The following is a 14,221-nucleotide window of genomic DNA, read 5'->3' as shown; positions in this document are numbered from 1 at the left end:
ATTCCTTCTGTCTTTATTCTCATGGTGTAATGGACCAAATCTTTAGCTGTTTGAAGCTGCACTGTGGGCAAGAAAAGAAAGCTTTCCCTAACCCTGATCTGTTATTCCCCATGCTCTAGCAGCTCTGCTTAATGGTGACTTCATGTACTCAGCAAAGCATCATGTTAGTACGTAGTATTGGTAGGGAACTAAACTTCTGGGTCGAGCTGGGTGAAATGCTTTTAACATTAGTTTTTTTTTTTTGTCAAAAGGGACATCAAATTGGGCAAATAATTTCAGCTGAAACTTTTTTTTTTTTAAGCAGTTGAAACATTTCATTTAGGCTTTTTGATTTGAAATGGTGTTTTTTATTTCAAATTTGGCCAATTTTTTTTTATTTTTTTTAAAGGTAAAATGCACCTGGAACAGCTGAATCAAACGGAAAATTCAAAATAAAAAAAAATAATAATTTTCAGGTTGACTCAAAACATTTTGGTCAATTTTTGAAACAGTTTTGTTTGGTTTTTGTTTTTCAATTCAATACCAAAAACCTTGTTTCAGTTCAAATCAAACTGGATTTTTTTTGTGGGGAAGGGAACCTTGGAATTTTTTGGTTTGGTGCCCAAACTTTGTCACATGCATAAAACAATAGGAACTATAATTTAATAAAAATATTCTCCAAGGATGTGAATATAAGGAGCAAGTTTGTTTCCACAAAACTGAAAAGCAATTACTCATGGCCATCTTTAAGTAATACAAGTCAGGAGGCGAGAAGTGGAATTTAGGTATATTTACCAGTTAATGATATTGATTAACACTTATATAATTTCCAAATGACTTCAGTCTAGAACAATTAAACTGGCAAGCATAAGATGCTGTGATTACTTTGGGTACTTCAAAAACTAAGCAGATAAGATATTGACTTTTGGAAAGTGGCTACTCTGGGAGTACAGACACTTTTATTCCATAATTATTTTTACACTTTCATCTTTTTCAGTATGCACAAAATGAGTGCAGGGGAAAATAATTTTTCTGAGAGAACAGAAATGTACAACACAAATCTTTAACCATAAGAACTGCTTTATTATGAGCATAATGCGAGCACTGTGTGACTATCAGAGATGCTTTTAATACAATTTTATTAAACCTTACTAATGAAACAAAAAATGGATGATGCTATAATACTGGAAACAAGTATACCTGGGCATAAGTGTATGTAACAATTATATGAGTACAGTTCCCTGAGGTGAATGTACCCCCGGCTCATACTGTAGTTGTGGGTGATCTGCCTCTTGCTGGAGGCATTCAACAGTGTATCTTGCAGAACTGAGCCTAGTGGTAACATGAAAGTATCTTTTTTGATATGGGGAGAAAATGAAGACAGAATGGCATGTTATAGTACTAAAGGAGAAAAGATGGGAGAAAACTATAATAAGAACATGACGTTAAAAGAGTAAACTTTGTGTTGAAACAAACAGCTGTATTGAATGGTAGGTGAAGAGAGTGGTGTGGCGTGTACATCCTGTAATGGGGGGTGGGGCAGGGTGTAAAGTGTAAAATAACTTTTATGGTTTAAAATGACTCTGTTTCAGTTTGAGCATATAGAACAATATGTATATTGGCATAAATTTATAGCAGCTGACAAGGATTTTTAGCATACAGTAACTCCTCACTTATAGTCGTTTTGTTATTAGGTTGCTGATCTTTTATACTCTTTTAAAGTCGCACAACATTCCATTATAAGGTTGTTTGGCTTGCCCTGCTCCACCCACCCACCCAGCACTCTTGCCAGAGAGCAGGGTTGTGGTGTGGGGGCTTGTCCTGCTCCGCCCGCCCGGCATTCCAGCCAGGGAGTGGGGTCAGGGAATGGGAGCTTGCCCCATTCCGCCCATCTGGCGTTTCAGCTGGGGAGCAGGGTTCGGGCCCAGGGGCTTATCCCACTCTGCCCACCCAGCATTCCAGCTGGGGAGTGGATGGGCGGAGTGGGGCAAGTCCCCGTGCCCCGACCCCACTACGCCCTGCTTCAACCAAGCTTCACAGTCATCATTGGTGAGTACAGTATTACATAGTTTGTTTAAAATTATTTAAAACTTATACTGTATATGTATATAATGTCTTTTGTCTGGCGAAAAAAATTTCCCTGGAATCTAACACCCTCCCCCCTTTCCCCCCGCATTTACATTAATTCTTATGGGGAAATTGGATTCATTTAACATTGTTTCGCTTAAAGTCGCATTTTTCAGGAACATAACTGCAACGTTAAGTGAGGAGTTACTGTACATTTTTCCTCATGCTATGTGCCCTTAGTACATGCTTCTATAAAACAGGCATACTATTCCATACTATTATAGTTTGGAAAAATATTCATAATTTTTAATTTAAAGCACATTTATCTAGTAAAATAAATCTTTTAAGTCTCTCAAATCTGTAATGTTTTTGCTATAGGAATATATTTTTCAATGTGTAAGTAGTTAAATATTTAAGTTCTTCCACTTGGAATTAAATCAGAACAAAATAATTTGTACTGAAAATACAATTGTCTCCCTGTTATTTCAGTTGCTTTTGAACTTTTTTAAGGCAGGTACTACTGGGCAGTTCTATGACTGTTTTTTTGTTTTTTAAAGTTATTAAATAAGAGGCCAGAATTATGAATGAGAGAGAACTTCAGAACGATGGATGTTAACAACAGGTGACTACATCTAAGGGTATGTCTACTCTGCAATTAAAAACCTGCTGCTGGCCCATGCCAGCTGACTCATGCTCCTGGGGCTCAGGCCAAGGTGCCATTTGATTGCTTTGTAGATGTTCGGGCTCCAGTATCCTGTGGGATGGGAGGGTCCCAGAGCTCATGCTATAGCCTGAGCTTGCACATCTACACTGCAATTAAACAACCCCTTAGCCTGAGACCCATGAGCCTGAGCCAGCTGGTACAGGCCAGCCATGGGTTTTTAATTGCAGTGTAAACGTACCCTGTAAGTGACTTTATTCCAGCACTATAGTCCAGTGGTCTCCAAAGTGGGAGCTTCGGCAGTTCGGGCGCTTTTTTTTTCTCGCTTGCTTGCTTGGGGCAGCAAAAATGGTAGAGCCGGCCCTGCAGCGCAGCAGGGGGTGCGTGCTCAATTTTTTTACTGATAGAGGTGCGCGATCAAAAAAGTTTGAAGACCGCTGCTATAGTCGATTGCTGATGAAAGCACTGCCTATGCCAAGGCAAGCTGTGATACGGCCTCTAGTGGTCATATGGATGACAAGGTCAGCTACTTGTCAAGTGATAGGAATGGAATTGATCTAAATAAGTGGAAGCCACAGCAATATTAGGATTACAGTAAACCAAGATTTTACTTGAAATTGGGTAGAAGTGTTGTCCAAGCAACATGCATTTCCCAAATGTTTAAATTGTTAATGACCTATTACTTCACCCACCTCATCTTTTATTGGACCAACTTCTATTGGTGAGAGAGACAAGTTTTGAGCTTACACAAGCTCTTCTTCAGGTCTGGGAAACTTAATCAGTGTCACAGCTAAATACAAGGTGAAACAGATTGTTTAACATGCGTAGATAACACATATTTCAAGGTTCCATTCAAGGTGAAGTAGCCTGTTTAAAACCCCATCAGTCAGAGTTTTTATTGTATATATTCTGTTATGTGTAGCCTTAACCTTTGTGTATTAGTGCATAATCTTTTCTTTTGGAGTTTGTCCTGTTGTTCATTCCTGCTTCATCTCACTCCCAAATATAAATTAGACTTTAATTCAGTTGTTTCCCAGACTTCCCTTAGAAAGGTCTATCTTCTTCAGCAGAAGGGTGTGATGGGCATTTTTCATTCTAGATGCTTTAGCAAGGATTAGATCTCATGATAGCAAGGTATCTTGGTATTTTACTGGCAGTTGTAAAAAGACCAACCCAGACAATCTATCTCTCATCTCCAATGGAGTAGTCTATGAACAAATTCAGTAGACCCAGGCTTCTGTACATTAGCAATCCAAAGCACCCAGTGCAGACTAGCCTAACAATAGTTTCCATTTCAGATGGAACAGGAAGTTTGTTCTTTAACTTAGCTTTAACGGCTTTCCTCACCACAACTGCCACATCCCTGTGGTCCCTGATGCTTGTGCTCTTCTCCAGTCTCCCCCATCCCCTTCCCTCCTTCTAAGACTCTCTTGCTTCTGTTAGACTCCAGGCTAGAAAACAATCTCCCCACACATCAGAGACAGCAGCTCAATTTGCTATGTTTAAGCAGTAATAGGGGGTGTCAGAGAAATTCCTCTATTGACATCACCAGGCAGTTGGGGGTCCTGACCTTCCTCTCAATCAAACTCTTCCATGATGCCTGGAATATTCCCTGAAATTCTGGAATTGCTTGGATGTGGTGTTCCAAAGTTATTCCTTAAAGACAAATAGAGGTGCCATGAAGTTGAGTGTGGGGTCTTGCTTCATTCAACCAACAATGCTGCTCTTAGTAGAGTTAAAGAATCCTGGCTACATATATTTTTTCTTCAAAACAATTATTAACCTTAAATAGGAAACCAAGCTTGAACTAGAGTTCATCACTTTGTTCTCAGGCTGAGAATACTACTAAATCTGAGACGTTAGAAGAAATAATTCTGGTCCCCCTCTAGCTCCTCTCATGGAATTTAAAATAGTTCTTAATGTTCTTACAATCACCAAGATTGATTAGAGATCTTAACCAGTCTTTTAAAATAAAAATTTGGGTGTTACAACTAAGGATAAAATTTGCCTTTAAGTTTCTACTCCTTACCTTCAGTTTGTAATTTGGAGAATGCATTTGTCCACCTCCTGAGTGGTGCTGGCCGGTGTGAATTCAAAATCTGTGCTTAATATCTGCATTGATTTCTTATTAGTTTCCAGGTTATATTCAAGATTCTGTCATTGATCTTTAGTCCTAAATGATCTGGAATCCAGTTATGTGAGACAGTGCCCAATTTCTATGTCAGCAAAGATCTTCTAGCTAATTTTTAAAAGTATGAACATTATGTGATTAGCTGCTGGACTGTCTCATTTGAGAACTCTGTGCCTTTAGAGTCTAGTGATCTTATGTGAGGCTTGTTTGTATGGTTTAGTGTTTGTTTTTGTATTCTTTCTAGATAGCCTATCTGATTTGTGTGTTAATCTCTGTAACCACTGCAGCAGGTACACCTCTACCCCGATATAACGCGACCCGATATAACACGAATTCAGATATAACCCGGTAAAGCAGTGCTCCAGGGGGCGGGGCTGCGCACTCCGGTGGATCAAAGCAAGTTCAATATAACGCGGTAAGATTTTTTGGCTCCCGAGGACAGCGTTCTATTGAGGTAGAGGTGTACTATAGAAATGAGTAAAATAAATATAAAAACTAAGGGCTGTGTCTGTCTAAAATCAGGATTATTAATTCTGATAAGAAAAACAAATATCTTCTTGATGTCTTCAAGGATAAACTGGGTAAAATTTCAAGACTCACCCACTTTCTCAAGTTATATATGGCAGGGAGTGGAAGGAGGCATAGCACTCCAACCTTGTCAAAAGACTTTTTCGGGCAGTCTTTGTCCCTTTCTTGACTCTCCTTCTGCCCTCCAGTGAGTCCAAGTGCACTTTCACTTGGCAGCACCTCTCTAAAGCACTATATAAATGCTAAATAGTGTGGTGTGATATATGATGTGGTTCATACTTTTAAAAAAAATTCAGCTCACATTTGAGATTATTTACGGCATTCCATTATGAAGCAGAACTGATGTCATTATGCAGATTATCCATTATGACATGCTGAGTGTAAGAGTTACCATTAGCATTTCAGTGCTGGACAGATCATGTCCATACTGTATGAGATTTTAAATACATCAGTATGAGGAAGATCCCAGGCCATTCACTACTGAAGGAGAACAGGTAAGAGAGCAAATTGATCATATTTCAGAAAATGTTTAAATACAATTTTAAAAAATAAACCCATAACGTAGGTGGGAGGGGAAATATGGGAGTTTAAACAGGTGGTCTTCATCTACATGTTAATATAGAATGGGGCTTTGATTGTTTGGGCCAAATTTAGAGATTGTGAATTCTGTGGCAGGATCTCTCAACATCGGTTTGCACAGTGGCCAGCCCAAGAGGGACCCAATCCGGAATGATGCCTTTTGGTGCTAATTTGATATAAATACTCAGCTTAGTAAATCTGTGTGTGTCATTTTCTCCACTTTCCATGGGGAAGCTGTATTCACTGTGACAGTGCTTGTGATTCCACAAACAGCGTTACATCAGTCCAACATTACATAGTGCATAGTACATATAGTTTTCCTATTTAAGAATTTCATACATGGACTTTACTTCTGTTTTGCTCATGTATCAGACTCTAATCTTAAATACTTTATAGAAAATTAGAATAAGATCTAAAGTATTAAATTAATGGAGATATCCTATCTCCTAGAACTGGAAGGGACCTTGAAAGTTAGTCCTTCACTAGCAGGACCAAGTACTGATCTTGCCCCAGATCCCTAAGTGGCCCCCTCAAGGATTGAACTCACAACCCTGGGTTTAGCAGGCCAATGCTCAAACCACTGAGCTATCCCTCCCACCACTATAATTTTAAAATTTGAAACCATAAATGTGTGAGATGCATTATCTTTTCTGTTGTAGTCTGAGTAATCTGTAAACAAATTTATCAAACAGGAAATAATAAAATATACTGTTGACAAAATGGATAGGTAAGAATACTTTCAGCATCGTCTGAAAAAGGATTTCCATATCTACTCTCCATGCCCCAACTAGCTCTGGAATGTGGGGGATTTTTCTTGTGCTAGTTTTCTGGACCCTACTTCTATCTAGTGTTGGTTGTCACTGAAAGGCGCTAAGATTTCACAGGTAAGAGATGAATTGAGCACAGGAGTGGGAGCTAGGAACTCCAGAGTTCTAACCTCCACTATACTACTGACTTGCTCTATGGCCTCAGGCAAGTCATATATTACAAGAAGTATGGATTTAGACTGATAGGATCAAATGTTTATGTAGGATATGTATTTAATCTTTGTATATCCTTTAATTTGTATTATACATGTGACAATGGAACAGAGTAAAATAGAATACCTGGCAAGTCCTGAAGTATAAGTGTTGGTACAAGCATTGATGCAACGTAATTCCCTACTTGGACTGGAGAGACTGGTGTAGAGATACTTACTTGTGCTGAGGCGGCAAATTAAATCACGTAAGACAGCTAAATCAACTCTACCACCGTACTCTAACTTGCTAGGCTCAATAATTATCTCCTATATTTTATTTAAGAGGTTGGATTTTTATTCTGCTAGATCATCTGAATGTTTAAGAATTGCTGAATTTTTTATTGCTATCATTATCTGTGGTTCTAGGTTTAAAAGTCAGCCTTCTCTTCATGGAAATCATTGAAGGCACTTACTACCAAAACATCTCTTTCAGTGTTTCACCTGTAAGAGGAAATTAGAAATGTACTCTGCATGACTCTATACGTGCAAGTACTGCTATTTGTTAATCAGAAACTAAACTGGGTATATCAAAATTTCAGAAATTGAAAAATATTTTCGGACCACTTTAACCTTTACACATCTTACATAAATACATTTCAGTCTAGAAAAGGTCTCAAAGCAATCATTAGTTATTCAGATTAAGAAATCAGGTGAGTAGGCTTGTCTAAGGAGCTCTGTTTTGCATGTCTGAGCACTAGTATTATTTTGTAAGGCCTGATCTACAAATAAAGTTGCAGTGATTTAACTAAATCAATGCAACAATGCACCTTTAGTTTAACTGGTTTAACTGGCATAATTTCTGTTTGTGGATAAGCCCTGTCAGTTTCTAGAGGTGAACTTTGGAGAGGGAAGTGTATGGAAGGGGATACTATCTCTGGAACGCCTGTTTACAGTCCACCAAACCCAGAATTTCATGACCTTTGGGGCATGATACAAGGCAAATTTGTTTAACCTAACTTTTGATTAATTGGCAGGGGATTGGAAGAGAGGCTGACATTTTGAGGCCATGGTGACTGGCCACTTGTGGTACCTAAATGTCTTTGATAGGCCTGTTACTAATTAACAAAAAGTGAGCCTATCAAAAATCTTCCTGTGGATTATGTTATGGAGAAAATGATCTCATTCACATCAGCCTCTCAATGAACTTTCAGTGTTGTCTTTAAATTAAATCCATTCCCTTAAATCCCCTTTTCACTTTCACTCTACCTTTAGTAATTTATTTTTCAGCATTCCCTTTTCTTGCATCCTTTCCAGTTAGCTCCTTCCCATGGAGAGCGGGGTATTCTTGTGGTTAAGGCCCTGTACTGGGATTCAGGAGCTCTGGTTTCTATATTTGGGTCTGCTACAGACTTTCTGTATGACCTTGATCAGATAATTTAATTTGTGTTTTTTGGTTCACTACTCCACAGAACTATTGTAAGGATAATTAAATTAATGTTTATGAGCACCATAAAAAAAACCTATAATAGTCAACACCCCTTCGTTTTTCTGTCAAAATCTCCCTTGACAACCACAGAGTTCTCCTTGCCAATCGGTCATGTCCCCTATAATGTTTCTTCCCCGCCCCCCTTTCATATTTTCTCCTTCCTCTCCACCCCCAAGGAACAAAGCCTTGGTTTTCATGTTTCTGCCTATTGGTAGTCATATAACAGAGGACATTACTCTGGTCATAACCTAGGCCCTGATCTTGCAATGGAGTTAGTGCAACTGAACCCTTATGCCTTGCAAAATGCCATTTGAAGTAGGGGTTCACCCATTTGATTGGTGTGAAGTATCTGAGCCCTAGATCAGACTTTACTGCACTGGTCTGTATAGTATAAAATAGTGGATAGTCATTCTAACTATCCAAAGAATGAAGTTAAGAAAAGGAGTAGTGAGAGGGGCATATCACAAACTTGTAATAACTTGAAATCTTATCTGGTTAAATGTTAGCTGCAAATATCTTATTAAATATTCAGATAAATTTATTCAACCAGCTGTATAACTGGTTGAATAAACACAATCATAAGAACTGCCATGCTGGGTAAGGCCAAGAGTCTATCTAGCAGAGTATTCTGTCTGGCCAGTACCAGACCTTCAGGGAGCGTGTACAAAGCAGAACAGGGTACCAGGAAAGGGGAAGGGAAGTGTGATATGTTGCTTCTAACACATGTTCCCATGGGTCAGCTGGGGTCACCCTTATCAACCCTGCTCCTGCACTTCATTAAATAGTTCCTCCCCATATTGATTTTCAGTGTAGTTTAGTAAGGTGTGATTTTTAGTGAGATTATGCTGTATTATCTGGTTGGGTAGGGACAAGCATTTAATTTGTAGTGCTAAGGTTGCTAATGTTTTGCTCTCATGAGGAAATATGTATGTATTTTTCCTTGACTAAATATTTAATCTTTACTGTGCTCCATAGGGACTGTATAATAGAACAAGACTGGGATTATTTACCCATTTCAAGAAACTAAGGCACTCTCAGTTAGAAGATGCTCTCTGTGTAGAGGCTTCAATCAATGAAGGGTTGAGATGCGTAAGTGCCATTTATCATGGTATTAGTAGGTTCCAAAATTTACGTTAGGAAAGAGCTCTGAAGTTATTTTATTACTCAATAAATTAAGTAGATTGTGCATTCAATCTGTCACAGTGACTCAGGCTGTTCTTTAACAACTATGAAAGTGAGAACTAACTGTGAAATTTCTAACCCAGTTGTGTTTCTTTGTGCAGGCCGCACCATAAGCTGTACTGGGAAGAAATGTACACTGGTCATAGACAACTAAGAGCCATGAATTTGTGATGATATCCTCCACAGAAAAAAAGACGGGTGATGAGTAGCGAAAGATTTTAACACAGGATTTCCTTGAGGAAATCTTGTCTGATTGTAGCACAGACACTACCACCTCAGAACCCTACTGCAAAACCAGGGCCTTGTGTGGCTCAACATGTCAAGGTGTGGAAAATGGTTTGTTTTTGGCAGCCCAAAAGTCTGCCATTAAGAGGTAACACTGAGTAGCACTTCATAGCAGAACTTTTCCCTAGTGAGATTCCACAGCTTTTCCCCTTTCTGGGTCACTAGCTGTTCCTTTACAGTGTTTGTGCACCTGCTATACTACTGTCAGCAACCTAATATCCTTAAGAGTCATAAACAGGCTGGTAACAGAATTGAGCTCCATATTACAGCATTAATAATAGTGAGACCACCTAGATCCAATAGCCTGGGGAAGTGGAGCAGAGCTTCTCTCCAGGTTGCAAATGGAATAGCTCGTGTTAATGGTGAGGTAGTGATGGTGGCCAAGGCATTGGTGATGTAAATGGAGAAGGATGGAAGGAAGATACAGTGGAAAGAATGGAAGAAAAGAGGCAGGGAGTAACTGGAAGCTGAGGAATCAGGGAGAGAAGAGGAGGGGAAAAAGGCACAAAAGAGAAAATGACAGAAGGAAAGAGAGAAGAGAATAAAACTGAAAGGGAAGAAACAGGTTTATAGTTTGTAAAATGAACCAGTAAATGAAACTTAGATGAATAAATCCATCGGAGGATATCAAACTGGTACAATGCATGTAAATTTATGTAAATATGTATTAGTTGCCCCAGGGTTCTTAGCAAGATGCCAGTCCAGCTCTGTGCTGTAGAAGTTGCACACTATTCCCTCCATAAGACTTCTGAAATAAATATAGGGTGATGCAGCTCCTGTATACCACTTCCACGTAAACAGTTGGTCGAGGGGCTTTTTGGATCCCCTAAGGCAATCCTGAAAGCATTTGCAGACCAGTACTAAGTGGACTGAGACTGGTATTTGCGTCACCTCATACCTTCATTACTTTTTTTTCACCACTACATTCCTTATGCTTTTAAGGATTTATCAGAGTAGTAGAGAGATCTGTGAAGGCAGAAGATAAGTGAAGTAATGAGACTTATGCATATTGATCTCTAAGGATCTCAAAAAGCTTGATGAAGTTTATTAACTATATATGTAGGAATTGCTTTACTCTCCATTGGAGTACAGCCATCTTTGGGGTGAATTGTGACAAATGTTGTGTAGCATTACTGTGTTCTGCTATTCCAGTTAGGACATGAAGTAAAGAATCCTGTGTTTAATTATGGTATTACTTGTTTTACCATAATAGGAGCTCTAGTCATGGGCCAGGGTCACACTGTGCTAGGTGGTGTACAACAGAGCAAAAAAAGATGGTCCTTGCCTCAAAGAGCTTACAATCTAAACATAAGACAAGAGACAACAGATGGATACAGACAGAAGTGGGGGAATACAAGGAAACAATGATACAAACAGACAGGGGAGTACAAGGAAACAGTATTGGTCAGCGTGAAAGGTCGTGGTCTCAGCGCACCAAGGGCCTAACTGTTGTCAGGTTTTTTTATAGGCATCACAGCAAAGGAGAGTTTTGAGAAGAGTTATAAAGATTGATAATGAGGTAGCTTTGCAGATACTTTTAGGAAGCCCCTCCCAAGCAGGAGGGGCAGCATAAGAGAAAGCACAAGGATATTTGTTTTGAAAATTTAACAAGTGGGTGACAGAGAGTAACCTCATGGGCTGATCAGAGAAGAGCAGGGTTGCAATGAGAAATGACGCAGAGGAAGTGGCTGTGGCATAGTTCCCCTCTTAGCCATCAGTTATTTTCACTGGGTAAAATTGCTAATAGTTGGGCTGAACAGTGGAGCCTCAGAACCTGGAGTCTGCAACAGGCTGAAGACCGTGTGGTGGAGAGAGACAACGCAGACAAAGCAGCAGCAGCAGTGAGGCGTCCCCTATCCAGCAACTGTAGAGCTGTAATTACTCATCTCTGTGCAAGGAGATGGAGGTACCACATGATTGGAGCAGTGTGGTAAGAGATGGAATTGAAAATACCCAAGTGGAATTTGAGTAGTTGACCAATAATAACACTTCCTTCCTGTGTGATATTGTGTGGGATCTTCAGTAAGAAGTATTCAGGGGCTGAATATCTTCTTCTGGGAATCAGTTGAAAACTTTTTCTCACAGTAACCTGGTTTTCCCTCTTGGATCCCATCCAAGTGCTGACCTTGCCTACCTTATGAAATCATAAGAAGTATGGCTGTAGGGGATAAGGAGCAGTAGGTGAAATCATTTGTCTTCAACATCTTTGGAGTAATAAAGTTAGCAATTGTGTATGTTTGTCATCCATGATATGTAACAAATCTCTTTTACAGACTATTTTCCAAGTGACTAGTGTCTCTCTTCCAAGTACCTTCATGTTCTGCAGCTTTTGCTCGGCATGTTCCTACAGGGATATATTTGATATTGTTGTGTTAAGGAAGAGCACTGCCACTTTATTTTTCCACATGAATCATGTAGCCTAGGTATTCTTAGTTTGTTCCTTTTTGTCTTCTGTAGGTTTATCTGGATGAGTCACATCCCAGATCTTATCTTTGAATGACTTTGGTAAATGATTGTACTTCAGTTCTGTTTATAAACGAAGTACTAAGTTGCAAAGATGTTTTTCAAAGCTTATTAATGTGTTATGTGGACACTTGGTCTTCAGTAGTTTTGCATTGTAGTACATATCACATGGTAATTTGCATACCATCTTGACAAGTTGACTAAACTGTCTTTCCTGATGTGACCTGTCTTGCAGTTAGTGTTGCTGAAGTTCAGTTCTTACATTTATCAGAGGTTCTTCTGGCTTGGTCAAGTTCAGTTGTTCCTATGGGAACTGTTTGGATTTGAATGAAAGCTTTTCTGGTTCATTGCGAGTGTGAGCACTTATGCCAAGTTTTCCAAAAGTGACTAGGGATTTTGAGTGCCTTCGTTTTTGAGAACCTAACTTGAAATACCTTAAAGGAGCCTGATTTTTTTACAAAGGTGGTGCTCAGTATTTGCTGAAAATCATGCTCTTTTGGTGGAATGGCATCAAAAACCAGACATCCAATAATAACTTTTGAGAGGCTTGGCCTTTAATGCTAATTACCTTTTCACCTGGAACCAAATATTTCCCATCCAAGAAATTGCCCATTTTAAAAATGCCAAATCTGCCTTGGCACATTGAAGTACTCTGAGGTGTAAATTGTGTGTGTTTTCAAGCTTCACCTTTGCTCTATGCTGCCACATCCCTATTTTAATTCTTTGTTTATTATTGACTATTTAAATACTTCCAGGCCAGGTTCTTCTCTTTTCTCCATTATTTGTTTTAAAGTGGCCATACATTTATTTACTTATTTCTCTCTCTCTGATAAGGATCCTTTGTAAAACTCTTCTGTTTGGGAGTCCTGTACCAAATTCATAATAATCTTCGGAAATACATGTTGTCTCCTTGTTCCAGTGCTGTGTTCTCTAGTTCCTGTATTCCTCACAAAGGCAACTACTCCTGTATCCAAAATGTGATTCTAGCCCAATTGCACAATTGGGACTGAGATTTTACAGAACTTTGTACATGTTGGGAGCAAACACTGTGTCAACATCTAAAACTTCATTTTAGCTTAATCGATGGTGCCATGGGGCAGTTTCTAGCCCTGGCTTTCCTGAAACTGCATTAAAACTGCTAGAAAACTTCTGTAAAAAGCAACAGAGGGTCCTGTGGCACCTTAGAGACTAACAGAAGTACTGGGAGAACTTCTGTGAGGCTTATGTTAGTATCACAAATGCTACTGCACTTCTGTGCCACCAATCACCTGTGTTCAGTGCTATGGTAGTATGCTATTAACAGTAAACACACATGCATATATGTGATTACTGTGACATCTGTGATGATCGTTGGTGCCACAATAACTATAGCGAAGATAGTTGTTCCTCTAGCTAAAGTCTTCCCAGACTATACTTTATCACTGGACAAGGAAGTGTAGGAGCATGTATGTAAAGGTACAGAGCAGTAGGTTCTTGGCTGCCTGGAGCCTTGCTTGTGCTGATAACCGTCAAAAGGAAACACTGCTGATTTGTGTCCATAACAGAGTCTACTTTGCTCTTTGCTCTACCTTGTTAAAGTATCTACAACATACATGCAGTATATTTGCATACTGATGGATCTTTTGAATATTGAGGTAACGTTTTAACGCCTGAACCTGAGAGGTAAGTACTCAGCACACCTCAGCCCCATGTCAGTGGGAGTCGCAGGTGCTTAACACCTTTCAGGCACAGGTCTTAAGTGTGACTCTTCTTCAGTTTAAAACAGAGAGGGGGAGAAAACATGATGGCTAACATTTTCTAACTAAATAAGTGGCATGATTTGCTGAGGTACCAGGCAGCTCCCATTAAAATAATATGTTGATGGTGCTTGACAGTAATGAAAATAAGGCCATTTATTTAGGT

At 39.3% G+C, this 14,221-nt stretch overlaps 1 protein-coding gene across 3 annotated transcripts in view; it reads left to right on the top strand.

Moving 5' to 3' along the window:
• The window catches only part of CFAP97 (cilia and flagella associated protein 97), a 45,559-nt gene that overhangs the window by 11,311 nt on the left and 20,027 nt on the right, over window positions 1-14,221 (top strand). The gene's annotated exons all lie outside the window — the stretch shown is intronic.

Source organism: Trachemys scripta, chromosome 5, assembly GCF_013100865.1.
Source record: "Trachemys scripta elegans isolate TJP31775 chromosome 5, CAS_Tse_1.0, whole genome shotgun sequence".
Taxonomy (NCBI): domain Eukaryota; kingdom Metazoa; phylum Chordata; order Testudines; family Emydidae; genus Trachemys; species Trachemys scripta.
The sequence above is the reverse complement of the archived record's forward strand: the minus strand, read 5'-3'. Positions and strand labels throughout refer to the sequence as shown.